Raw genomic sequence first — 14195 nt, forward strand, 5'->3', positions numbered from 1 at the left:
TCTCTCAGAAGAAAAGACTTTATTTTATGGAAAACAACGCCGAGAGTCCTTGCAAGGAAATCTCTCGAATGTTTTTTGTTATCTCCTTATATACACTATATGGGGCGGTTCCACAATAGTCAAACTTTTCCTTATGATTACAATTTTAATACCTCCTTAGAGAGGAGAGGCCCCCTGCTTGATTTATTCTAAAGAAAGGCCTTGTATGTATGTCTGACCATATGTTTGTAATCAGTTTTGTACATTACAGCACATAGGCAACTTTCTATTCTATTGCCTAAAATTTGTGACATTTTGGTGGGTGTAACCCCCTTATCAGGGAGGGTTATATAAATATAAAACAGTTTGATGCAAAGTTTTCACGTATAATGTCCGATTTATAATAGCCATATAGGTTATTAGTGAAAGTAAGTCAACATAACCATATTTTGTTAAGATTAGTCCTTTTAAAGGTTTTACTATGCATCTTCTACAAAGAGCTTGTATAAATGCGTTTCCCCTTTAAGAGAATGAGTGAAACTTTAAGGGTTGGTTGATATGTACTTGAACAAAAACGTGGATTTTGCTATCAGGTTAGATCGATTCCTGTTTGATTGGACATTTAGTAGTTAATGCCCACCTCCAATATACGTGATACATGAGTCTGATGTGATTGCTTTATCCGGAGATTGGAGGAAAAAAAAGACGAGAGGAGAGGCGTTATTAGAATAGGTGTGCAAAAACGGTTGGTTCTAATCGAAATCTACCGTTTTAATAACACAAAAAGAAACTTGAGTTAAGCCTTCATATTTTTCCAGATACGTTTTTTGTTTAGTTAAGTGTCTGATTGAACACAGGAAATGTGTTTGCCTGTTTTATTTTGATTCGTTTTCGAGTGAAAGACGTTGAGGCCTGTGTGAATATACAGCGATTTCAGTTAGAAAGATTGTCACGTTAGTCTTATTTTATACTATTCATCGTGCTGTTACAAGTAAAACAGTCGATGTGGGAAGAGTAAAAGGAGATCAGATAGCCCTGTTGAGCAACCGGAAGCGCTCACAGGTCCTCTGATAACGAGGGACTGTACAGCTGCAACCGGATAACACGCCCAGCCACCGGGAGTGTTGGGTGTTCCTCCGGCATCGAGGGAGCGACGGCTGTTAGTGGAGTTGGTGCGAGCCGAGTTTGACGAAAATCGGGACCGCGTATGGACTTACAGGTACTGCTTATGGGTCTTATTTTAGCTCATTGAAGAGAGAAGAGGCCAGTTTGCATTTTAAAGGCCACTATGCACCCAAGCAACGAATCAGGCCTGCATCGAGGTTGGGTTTGAGTGTGTTTATGGTGTGAGTGGGCCCACTTTTTAACTATTGTTTTTTTTTCTGTATATTAAGTTTACGGTTACAGTACGTAAAACGCTGAAACGTGTTACTGGGATTACTAGTGTTATATCAGTGCTCTAAGTAGTAAGCGAATTAAGTGGATTTATTATTCACTGATAATTCTCAGTTTGTGTTGCAAAGAGTGTACATATAGTGTCAAATAAGAGAAACGAAAAAGTGTTGAGACTTGTAAACTTGGGTATATTTCCCTAAGGGATTTTCTAAGTATTCTAATCCATGTATTACTGGTTTATCAGTATTGAATATTAATACCTGTACTTATTCAAATTGAAATTACCTATTGTTTATTGCTAATATATATCATCTGAATATTTATATCTGATATTTATACCATCCTATTAATATATAAATTTAATTATATATTGTATTTTCCTTATTATTATTATTATTATTATTAATAATAATATATATTTTTTTTTTGTTTGTTAAATAAATTGTTTCTTTTGGATACGTGTTTCAGATTAGTTATTTAGGAAACCAATAACTCTCTTCAAAACTTGGTATCAGAGATGGGGGCTTAAATTATAGTCGAGAGACACTAATAAAAGGAACCCGGTGCTCCACCCATTAGAACTTAGGTCAGGACACACCTAGGAGGGCAGGGGGCGCTACATAAAGTGGGGCCTCGTCCGGGATTTTTCTTTCCCTTCCTGGTACCTTTCAGAAGAGAGAAATAAACACGTGTCAATACTCCTTGATCCCTGAGAAGAAAACAGACATTTGGTGCATTTAACTTCTTGTTGAAAATGTCTCGCAGAAGTAACCCTCCTCCTCAAAGTGAACTTGTTGACTGGTGCAGAGAGGCCGGGATTGACCTTGCTCACTCCTTGATGCTAACAAGTGTACCCAGATCAACTGAGATTGCACGCATTGAAGAAGTAGCGGAGAGCGTGAAAGCTTTGAGACGAATGCGCGTTCGAGACACAAGATGTGGAGTCTCTCCAGATACCCTACTTGTGCTGTGTGAATGCAGAGAGTCTGTAGACCCCACACGCTGCCCTATAGAACTAAAGCCGTCCGATGATGAGACCTGGAGGATAATTACGGGCGTCGAAAAAAAACCCAACAGGCACTGTTCCCTCAGGATTTGATGACAAGCTCTCCCAGTTTCTTCAGGATGAAGGGAAGTCCATGACAGATCTACAAGCACTATTTCCTCCCCTAAGTGCAAGTCCCAGTTCCCCTGAGTCAATTATTCGTGCATTGGGTGAGATCCTAGAGAAAACCATAAGACCACCAAGTGATAGCAATGCTTACCGTCGTTTACGTACCTTCTCTGGTATTGTTCCGACCCCCACGGGAGAAGAAACCATGGAACACTGAATGGAGCAAGCTAAGATGATGATAACTGAATGTGAATGCTCAGAGAAAGAGAAACAGAGACGAATTGTGGAAAGCTTAAAAGGACCAGCCGTAGAAATCATTAAAGCTGTCCGTATGTCCAGTCCTGATGCCAGCTCGCAGCAGTACCTTGAAGCTCTGGAAAGTACTTTTGGCTCCTCGGAGTCCGGAGAGGATTTGTATTTCGCTTTTCGGCTTCTTCGACAGCGTCCAGGTGAGACACTTTCTGATTTCCTGAGAAGGGTTGAAAAATCACTGACAAAAGTTGTGCAAAGAGGTGGACTGTCTCCCGCCAATGTTGACAAGGCAAGAGTGGAACAACTGATTCGTGGAGCCGTCGAATCTGATATGATGCTTTTGCAATTGAGGTTAAGGGAGAGAAAAGAAAACCCACCGACTTTTCTGAGCCTGTTGAATGAGATAAGGGAGGCTGAAGAAATTGAAGTCACTAGACGCAAGTTTACTGCTACTGCAAAGTCCATACACTTGCAGGACGAGGGGAATAACTGTCCAGCTTTTGTGCGAGAACTTAAAGCAGAAATTCAAGAACTGAGGGCTCAGCTCGAAAGTGACCGCTTGAATAGCCTACCAGCATCCTCCATGATGTTAGAATCCAGAACCAAGCTATGTAAAACAAGCCCCTCCGATCACAAAGGAGTAACAAAGGATTCTGAAGTTCAGTCTTTGAGAAAGCAAGTACTTCAGCTGCAACAACAGCTAGCAGTAATGAGTGTCAGTTCAAGTAGTTAAGCTAGTCATGCCCAGTTAACCCAACCACATGCTTCAGTCCAGCAGCGATCCAAGCCCTCAAGGAACATGGAAGATTACTTTTGCTACCGGTGTGGAGAAGACGGACACATCTCTACAAAGTGTCAAGCACCGGAAAATGCCACACAGGTGATCACTAAATTAATCCATTCATCACGGAAAGCAAAAGAAATGAGGAGTGATCCAAACAACAGCAGCCCATCTGGAGAGCAAGCCTGTTTTTCTAAAAACAGTCATGTGCACAGCAGTGAGCCAAATGGTCTGCCCAAGGGACTAGTTGGGCCCGCCTCGACCGTGGAGGTAAAGATTGGTGGCCATCCGTGCCAGGCTTTGTGGGACAGTGGGTCTCAAGTTACCATTGACTTTGACTCCTGGTATTCCCGAAACCTACCTGATGTACCCATCCATCCCCTTGCTGGATTATCCATTTGGGGTCTCAGCTCATGCAGTTATCCCTACAAAGGATACATTGTCATAGATGTTACCTTCCCTGTAACTCTCACTGGTGCTGAAGAGACCATATCCATCCTGGCCTTGGTCTGCCCAGACCCCCAAGGACCGACACAATTCCCAGTAATCATTGGAACCAATGCCAGCTTCTTTCAACGACTGACAGCATATAATGGGACTACTAGTGGAAAAAACAGTGCCCATTCGCTGAGAATTCAGACACCCCCAGTCCGTATTTTACCTCAAAGTGGACAAAATTCTGCAGCAGATCGACCCGAAGGCAAAGTGATATGGGAGGGCCCTGGAATTTTCAAAGTCCCATCACGAGGGGAGCGGTATGCCTTATGCAAAGTTGAGTCTGACAAACCCTTGAGGAAAGATATCTTCCTCATTGAAGCCTCCACTGTAGATCCACTTCCTGCAGGGCTGTTTGTTTCCCCTGTAGTAATGCCTTCATCAGCTGTGGATGTGAATAACTTCAGAGTCCTGATTCACAATGAGACGAGCAAAGATCTCTCAATTCCAGTTGGTACTGTAGTTGCCCATGTATTCCCTACAGACACAGTTACAGTGGCTCATGACATTCCAGAATCCAAAGGACCCCTTAATCCGGAGTTATTCAACTTTGGGGAGGCCCCTATACCTGCTGGCTGGGAGAAGAGATTACGTTTGAAGTTAGCGGAGCGGAGTAATGTGTTCTCCACCGAGGAATGGGACGTAGGCTTAGCCAAAGATGTCACTCACCAGATTAGACTGAGTGATCCTCGCCCCTTCCGAGAACGTTCACGGCGCATTGCCCCAGCCGACATTGATGACGTAAGACGCCACCTTAAAGATCTTCTAGCGGCAGGCATCATCCAAGAGTCCCGAAGTCCGTATGCATCACCGATCGTGATAGCTCGGAAAAAAAATGGTGCCGTACGGATGTGCATCGATTATCAGACCTTAAACAGCCGCACTATACCAGATCAATACGTCACTCCCAGGATTGATGATGCCCTAGACTGTTTTGACTGGTAGCCGATGGTTTTCAGTCCTAGACCTGCGAAGCGGCTATTATCAAATAGCTATGTCCGCTGAGGACCGAGAAAAGACTGCCTTTATATGTCCGCTGGGGTTCTACCAATTTCAACGAATGCCACAAGGTATCACTGGGGCCCCAGCGACATTTCAGAGGCTCATGGAGAGGGTGGTAGGTGACATGCACCTCCTACAGGTAATCGTCTACCTTGATGACCTTATAGTCTTCGGCAGAACACTCGAAGAACACGAGGAGCGACTAATGAAGGTACTGGATCGCCTGGAGGAATGGGGGTTAAAAGTCTCTATCGACAAGTGTCAGTTTTGTCAGCAACAGGTCAAATATGTGGGGCATATTGTTTCAGCTGCAGGAATAGCTCCAGATCCAGAGAAAGTGTCAGCCGTAACTCAGTGGAAAGAACCTACAGACCTGAAATCCCTAGGGTCTTTCCTAGAATTTTGCGGTTTCTATCGCCGTTTCATTAAGGGGTACTCCTCTGTAGTAAGACCTTTGATGGAGCTCACGAAAGGCTACCCACCTGTAAAAGGATCAGGAAAGAGGAATGGAAAGAACTACTACAAGGAGACTGACCCCTTTGGAGCACAATGGGACAAGTCCTGTGGAGAAGCCTTCAAAGCCATTATACACTGCCTAACCAATGCACCAGTACTGGCCTTCGCTGATAACTCCCTGCCTTATGTACTCCACGTTGATGCTAGTCTGAGTGGCCTTGGTGCTGTGTTGAACCAGGAGCATCCTGAGGGACTTCGACCCATCGCCTTTGCTAGCAGAAAGTTGAGTACTTCGGAGCAGCGTTACCACATTCACCAGTTAGAATTCCTGGCATTGAAGTGGGCTGTCGTTGATAAGTTTCACGACTACCTATATGGAGCTCAATTTGTTGTGAGAACCGATAACAATCCACTTACCTATGTACTGACTAGTGCGATGCTGAATGCAACGGGACATCGTTGGTTAGCCGCCCTAGCTGCCTACAACTTCAGCCTGCAATACAAGCCTGGAAAACATAACACTGACGCAGATGTGCTATCCCGATATCTTACCAACCCTGCTGTGTCTGCCTCTTGGACTGAAATTCCACAGTCTGGGGTCAAAGCAATCTGCCAGTTGGCCAGTTATTCTGGGAATGACGAATCCGTCCGGATGGTGGACCATTTAGGAGTTTCACCTGATAGCATACCTTCTGCTTACTCTTGCCCGATTTCACTTGAAATGTGTCATATGGAGCAGTCGTCCCATGAAGACCTGAAGATGTCACAAGAAAAAGACCCTGTTATCGGAGTGGTGAAACATGACATTGAAGTTGGCAAAGTGCTTACCCCTCAGAAGAGCTCCGATCCAGTGCTAAATCTCCTACAGCGTCAAGGCCCAAAACTGGTCGTTCGAAATCAGTTGTTATACAGAGTTTCCCAAAGCCCCTGTGGAAAAGAGAGTTCAGCTGGTTCTGCCAGCCAAATATCATCAGACCGTCCTGCACTCTCTACATGATGATTCTGGTCACCTTGGGGTGGATCGGACAACGGAGCTAATAAGACATCGATTTTACTGGCCCCGCATGGCCCTCGACATTGAGCAGTACATAAAGACTTGTGGTTCTTGTATTACCAGAAAGACATTACCTCAAAAGTCTGCTCCCCTGAGCCATATTACCAGTAATGGTCCGCTAGACTTGGTATGCATCGATTTCTTGTCTCTGGAGCCAGACACCAAGGGTATTGCCAATATACTAGTAGTAACTGATCACTTCACTCGATACGCTCAGGCGTTTCCTACCAAAGACCAGCGAGCAGTCACTGTGGCCAAAGTTCTGGTGGAAAAATTCTTCGTACACTATGGACTGCCATCACGCATTCACTCTGATCAGGGATGCGATTTCGAATGCCGACTAATAAGAGAACTCTTGGGAATGCTTGGAATCCGAAAATCGAGGACGACACCCTATCACCCCCAAGGTGATCCACAACCAGAACGCTTTAACCGTACCTTACTCTCCATGCTCGGTACTCTGGATCCGGCTAATAAGAGTAAGTGGAGTCAATACATCCCTCAGCTTGTACATGCTTATAATTGTACAAAGAATGAGGCAACGGGCTATTCTCCTTATCGTCTTCTCTTCGGGCGGGAGGCTCGACTGCCCATCGATGTGTGTTTCGGTACCTCCCCTGGTAATCAGAAAGGAGTTAATCATTTGCAGTACGTACAGAGAATGAAGAAAGATCTTCAGCAGGCATATCAATTAGCGGCTGAGACTTCCCTGAAGGTTCATCAACGAAACAAGAGGCTTTATGATCAAACAGTGAAACCACAAACCCTGGAAAGGGGAGACCGAGTCCTCATCAGAAACCTTGCCTGCACAGGAAAACATAAACTTCAAAACCGCTGGAACTCTTTACCTTATGTGGTCATTGAGAAGTTTAAAGACTTACCAGTCTATAAACTGGAGCCAGAGAGAGGAATGGGTGGAATAAGGACCCTTCACAGAGACCACCTGTTACCCATTGGAGACAAGGTGAGGTTCTCGAAGCCTGGGGACTTGAACCAACTGGTACAGCCACCTGTAACAAGAGCACAAATGGTTAAAAGAAGACAAAGAAAACAGAACGAATATAATGTTGATTAGATTGACTGTGACAGCCAAGAATTTTCGTAGAGTGAGAATGATGATCGCTGCTATTACAGCCCAGCAAGGATCAGCTACCAAAGGCCAATATCACCTCAACGTGACTTGGAACCTGTAATTGAACCTCCTGTAATTGTACCAGAGCTTATTCAGGAGAGTGCAGGGAGAGAGGATCCACCAGAAAATGAACCCCAAGAGATCCTTAATCCGTTTCCTGAAGTTGAGAATGCTCAGAGTTTAGAAGGGGGAGAAGAAGACACAATGAATGTACCCCCTGATGAACCAGTACCACTGGTGTGTCGTAAATCCCAGAGAGAAGTAAGACCAGTGATTAAGCTGTGTTATGATGAACTAGGACATCCAGCGGACATTGAAGAGCTGTCCAAAGCAAATAAGGTCTGCCACACTGTATGGTGCCACCCAATGGCCCAATGCCCCCAGTGTGTTCCTACAAACCCCTGTCCTACTGTCCGAACAGTAATTCAGTCCTAAAAAATTTCTAGTCTCATGAGGGCATGAGAAGTTAGAAGGGGGAGTGTGTAACCCCCTTATCTGGGAGGGTTATATAAATATAAAACAGTTTGATGCAAAGTTTTCACGTATAATGTCCGATTTATAATAGCCATATGGGTTATTAGTGAAAGTAAGTCAACATAACCATATTTTGTTAAGATTAGTCCTTTTAAAGGTTTTACTATGCATCTTCTACAAAGAGCTTGTATAAGTGCGTTTCCCCTTTAAGAAAATGAGTGAAACTTTCAGGGTTGGTTGATATGTTCTTGAACAAAAACGTGGATTTTGCTATCAGGTTAGATCGATTCCTGTTTGATTGGACATTTAGTAGTTAATGCCCACCTCCAATATACGTGATACGTGAGTCTGATGTGATTGCTTTATCCGGAGATTGGAGGAAAAAAAAGACGAGAGGAGAGGCGTTATTAGAATAGGTGTGCAAAAAGGTTGGTTCTAATCGAAATCTACCGTTTTAATAACACAAAAAGAAACTTGAGTTAAGCCTTCATATTTCTCCAGATACGTTTTTTGTTTAGTTAAGTGTTTGATTGAACACAGGAAATGTGTTTGCCTGTTTTATTTTGATTTGTTTTCGAGTGAAAGACGTTGAGGCCTGTGTGAATATACAGCGATTTCAGTTAGAAAGATTGTCACGTTATTCTTATTTTATACTATTCATCGTGCTGTTACAAGTAAAACAGTCGACGTGGGAAGAGTAAGAGGAGATCAGATAGCCCTGTTGAGCCACCGGAAGCGCTCACAGGTCCTCTGATAACGAGGGACTGAACAGCTGCAACCGGATAGCACGCCCAGCCTCCGGGAGTGTTGGGTGTTCCTCCGGCATCGAGGGAGCGACGGCTGTTAGTGGAGTTGTTGCGAGCCGAGTTTGACGAAAATCGGGACCGCGTATGGACTTACAGGTACTGCTTATGGGTCTTATTTTAGCTCATTGAAGAGAGAAGAGGCCAGTTTGCATTTTAAAGGCCACTACGCACCCAAGCAACGAATCAGGCCTGCATCGAGGTTGGGTTTGAGTGTGTTTATGGTGTGAGTGGGCCCACTGTTTAACTATTGTTTTTTTCTCTGTATATTAAGTTTACGGTTACAGTTCGTAAAACGCTGAAACGTGTTACTGGGATTACTAGTGTTATATCAGTGCTCTAAGTAGTAAGCGAATTAAGTGGATTTATTATTCACTGATAATTCTCAGTTTGTGTTGCAAAGAGTGTACATATAGTGTCAAATAAGAAAAACGAAAAAGTGTTGAGACTTGTAAACTTGGGTATATTTCCCTAAGGGATTTTCTAAGTATTCTAATCCATGTATTACTGGTTTATCAGTATTGAATATTAATACCTGTACTTATTCAAATTGAAATTACCTATTGGTTGTTGCTAATATATATCATCTGAATATTTATATCTGATATTTATACCATCCTATTAATATATAAATATAATTATATATTGTATTTTCCTTATTATTATTATTATTATTATTATTAATATATATATTTTTTTTTGTTTGTTAAATAAATTGTTCCTTTTGGATACGTGTTTCAGATTAGTTATTTAGGAAACCAATAACTCTCTTCAAAACTTGGTATCAGAGATGGGGGCTTAAATTATAGTCGAGAGACACTAATAAAAGGAACCTGGTGCTCCACCCATTAGAACTTAGGTCAGGACACACTTAGGAGGGCAGGGGGCGCTACATGAACATGCACCACTTTTGGTGAAATTATCCAAAATCCAACATTTTATCTATGCATATTTCTACAGTATTATGGGACAAAACTTACAAATGGATACTTCGGAGCTAGCAGAGTACAGCTGATGAGACTTCAACCACGAAATCACTAAAATTTATCTGTCCACGGAACCATCAGGAAGGGTGTGCTGAATAAATGGCCAATGGGAGGTTTTTTAAAAAAAATGTCCATTTACAATTTATTCAGCGGGACCTCCGTAGTGCTCCCGTGGACATAAATTTGTATGCAAATTCTACAGTATTATGTGACAAAACTTACATGAATGGACTCTACTGAGCGTGCTTTGTACAGTAGATGTGTTTCCATTAACAATATTGCACTCATTTGAAATGAATAAAGTTAAGTAGAGTTGCTATTTAATGAACAGTGAGACGCGCACCACCTGTAGTGCACATGTGTGCCAAAATTCAACGCTCGTTTTTATGCAAATTCTTTAGTATTATGGCATAAAACTTACATGAATGGATTCCTATGAGTCAATTACCTCACTAGAAGACAATGGTGCTGGTAAATCTGGTACAGACACTTTAACTGCACTAGCCTTAGATACATCAGATGGTTTCACTGTCTGAGCACGAGCCATTGCTCGCGTCACCGCACAGGCAGTGAACACCTCTGGAAAATCTTTAAGACATTTGTCTGGCTCAACTGATGGCATAGCCACTGTTTTAACCACAGGGGACGGACATGACATCTCCGGCCACACACAACCCCCCGCCAAATTATTTCCGATAATCAGGTCAATATTTTCTACCGGTAGAGTCGGACGTACAGCTATAGTCACCTCTCCATTCACAAATCCCGACTGCAACTGAATTCTATGTAATGGCACTGGAAACGGTTGAAGCCCAATTCCTCGAATCAACACAAAACTCCCAATATCAGACAAAGAGGAGAAAGGCAGGACCGACTGGCAAATGAAACTCTCTGAAGCCCCAGTGTCACGCAATATTTTAACTGGTACCCTATGAGCATCTCCCACCAGTGAAACAAACCCTTCGGTGATAAAAGGAGCGTAATCAGACACTGTGATTTTAGGTTCATCACACAACATGTTAGAATGTTCAGGATCAGTTTGAGTTCCATTTAACTTAACATTCCTCAACTGCGCAGCGGGAATCGACGAGGCACAGGCAACATCTTTGACATTGCTTACTTTACTCTTATTACGGGCACTCAAGACTGGACATTCCTTTTTCCAATGACCTAATTCAAAACAGTAATGGCACTTACTGTCTGCATCACGTTCCCATGTTCTATTACGAGGCGCAGGATAAGACCTCCCAGGAAAACCTGCATTTACGCGGACAGGGCGATTTTCCTTGCGATTATCATAACGCGGAGAAAAATCCCGCATATGATTTCTATGCGTCAACACATATCCATCAGCGAGGACAGCAGCCTCGGCAGCGGACTTCACCTTATGTTCATTTAAATATGTACCAATCTGTTCGGGCAAAATGTTCTTAAACTGTTCCAAAATAACTAAATCGCACAAATCATTAAATGAATCAATCCCTTCCGGTGTGCGCCAGCGATTAAAAAAAACTACTAAGCTCTCTGGCCACATCAGCGTGAGTTTGTTTTTCCGACTTTCTCCAATTGCGAAAACGTTGTCTATAAGCCTCAGGAATCAATTCGTAACTTTTTAACACAGCCTCTTTTACTGATTGGTAACTCTTTCTTTCGACAAAAGACAGTGCCACAAATGCCTCTTGTGCACGCCCAACTAATACCGTTTGTAAAAGCAACGTCTTATCTTCGTCACTCCAATTCTGGTCGGCAGCAACATTTTCAAACAAAGAGAAAAATATTTCCGGATCTCGTTCGTTGAATTTTGGAAGAAACTTTATCATATTTGCTACACCCGATTTCTGAATGGAATTTCCACCGGCTCTACCTTCAGCCACCAGCTTAAGCCTGGTGCGTTCAAGTTCACGAGCCCGCTCCTGTTCATACTCCAAATGCTTCAGTTTTTCCCTTTCAAACAAACGATCTTTTTCTCTTTCAATAGATTCCATTCTCTTGCGTTCTAAATCTTGTTCTATTTCCAATTTCCTTTTCTCAAATTCTCATCTCTTTTGATCCAATTGCATCTGCAATAATATTTTTTGTTGCTCATAGGTTAATTCGTTACTTTTAGCCGAGGGACTTGAAACAGGCGGGTTGTCAGGAAACACTTGATTTTCTTTCAAACGATCACAAATAAAATCCATCAATTTATCTTTCTTTGCTGTTTTTGGCAGTGTCAGTTCAATCATATAAAAATCTGCAACATTCACCAACTGCTCTTTTGTTAGCTCCACCAACAAACTCTCCGAAGGAGCAGCAAATAAATCCTCCAACACACTCATTGTACAGACTATTTTCAATACACTATTAACCAAACTAATTAAATATACCTGTACGTTTTCCAATTCCTCTTAAACAACCACAAACAAACAATTTTGCAAAGTGAAAAAGCAGGTCCAGCAGCAGAGCAACTCACGGAGCTCTCCCCCTAAACATTTACCCCCCACTATACAACCCTATCTTCACACTGAGTCCAAGAATCAGGATAATTTCCTCACCAATATCGACAGAGACGTACTGCCCCGACCGAAGCCAATTCAGCCGGTTCTCTACGGCGGTGCCCTGGTCCAGACTCCAGTGACAACAACCTAAATCCCAGCGCGAAAGCGCTCTAACACGGGGATAACGATAGCTCCAAAATTTTAGTCGCCCCACTACGTAAACAGTAATCACACATTACAAACAAAGTGGCTGCACTAAATACTCTAATCTACTAAATAATGCTACCCAATTTACCTCAAATCCAAATTCAAAACCAACAAGATCAGCGCAGATCTCCCCGAAACAAAACATCCGGCGAAAAAACCGGCATGCCTAAAACTACGCCCACTGATTTCATTCACAAAATCACACCGATGACGTTGCTACACACCGCACTACGCTACCATAGCCGACAGTGGGAATCAAAGTAGACTATACGTACCAATATTCGGGATCAAAACTTATCGGACGAGCCCCCATATGTCAAGTCCACTTGGCTCAATGTAGAGTTGACATAGGGGAGACCACACTGAACTTAGTATTTAATTATAATGCTGGTTTATTAAAGATAAGATTTACAAAAGTCAGTAAATGGGAAGCCAAAAAGGAGAATGTTCAAGAAGCGCCGGCCGCAGCCAGCCTCTCATCGTCAGGCCGGAATAGCAGAAAGAGAGACTCAAATCCACTGAAAGACAATGATTTTAAAGACACCCTCATCGGTCCACCAATTAGCACAGCACGGCCCATCGCAACAGCTCCACCTAAAAGTGACACAGAACAGCAGCAGTAGGCAATTCAGGCTTGATTACCCACACATGGCCAAGCCAGGGAGAGGCACCCAGCACTGCATAGCCAGGCGTGACAAGTACAGTACAGGTGTTTCCACTAGGCCTCAACCAAAGATTTTTCTTCTGACTTCCACCCCTCTCGAGCTGCCTTCTCTAGCCGGGGAGGGTGCACCCTGGCCGGCTTGGATGAGTAGGTGCGTTCACCACATTAACAAAAATCCAACATTTTTTCTATGCATATTTCTACAGTATTATGGGACTAAACTTACAAAAATGGTTTCTTCGGAGCTTGCAGAGTACAGCTGATGAGACTTCAACCACGAAATCGCTAAAATTTATCTGTCCACGGAACCATTAGGAAGGGCGTGCTGAATAAATGGCTAATGGGAGTTTTTTTTTTTTTAAAAATGTCCATTTACAATTTTTTCAGCGGGACCTCCTAAGTGCTCCCGTGGACATACATTTTTATGCATATTTTACATTATTATTGGATAAAACTTACATGAATGGATTCCTCTGAGTGTCCTGAGTACAGTACAGGTGTTTTCGTTAACAATATTGTCTTTTTGTCCTCCTGACCATCATAAAAACAGATCCCGATGCAGTGTTATTTTCTGCTAAAAGGTTGCAAGCCATAGCAGTTTCTAACACATGGCCAGTCTTCATTATTACGTGATAAAACTTACATGAATGTGTTCCCCTGGGTGTCCTGAGTACAGTACAGGTCTTTTCATTAACAATAACACACAAAATCCAACATTTTCTCTATGCATATTTCTACAGTATTATGGGACAAAACTTACAAAAATGGATTCCTCGGAGCTTGCAGAGTACAGCTGATGAGACTTCAACCACGAAATCGCTAAAATTTATCTGTCCACGGAAACATTAGGAAGGGCGTGCTGAATAAATGGCAAATGGGAGTTTTTTTTTTTTTTTTAAATGTCCATTTACAACTTATTCAGCG

This window comes from Carassius carassius, chromosome 38, assembly GCF_963082965.1.
Source record: "Carassius carassius chromosome 38, fCarCar2.1, whole genome shotgun sequence".
NCBI lineage: Eukaryota > Metazoa > Chordata > Actinopteri > Cypriniformes > Cyprinidae > Carassius > Carassius carassius.